We start from the raw sequence: 209 nt of genomic DNA, 5'->3' as shown, positions 1-209 counted from the left end.
ACGCTCGTGAAACATATGACAATGACATTGACATTTCGTTTTGTATGACAGCAAATGACAGCGGTTTGGCAAAATGACGGTAATTTTTTTATTTCTGTTTTTATTAGTAGGTAACAAGCATATATATTTTCAACAATAAAACAAAAAAATATTTTATGCCATTTATCCAATCATTTGTCAATTCACTTAAGCAACTATATAGGTCTTCG

Source organism: Aricia agestis, chromosome 17, assembly GCF_905147365.1.
Source record: "Aricia agestis chromosome 17, ilAriAges1.1, whole genome shotgun sequence".
Taxonomy (NCBI): domain Eukaryota; kingdom Metazoa; phylum Arthropoda; class Insecta; order Lepidoptera; family Lycaenidae; genus Aricia; species Aricia agestis.
This window is presented reverse-complemented; position numbering follows the sequence as displayed.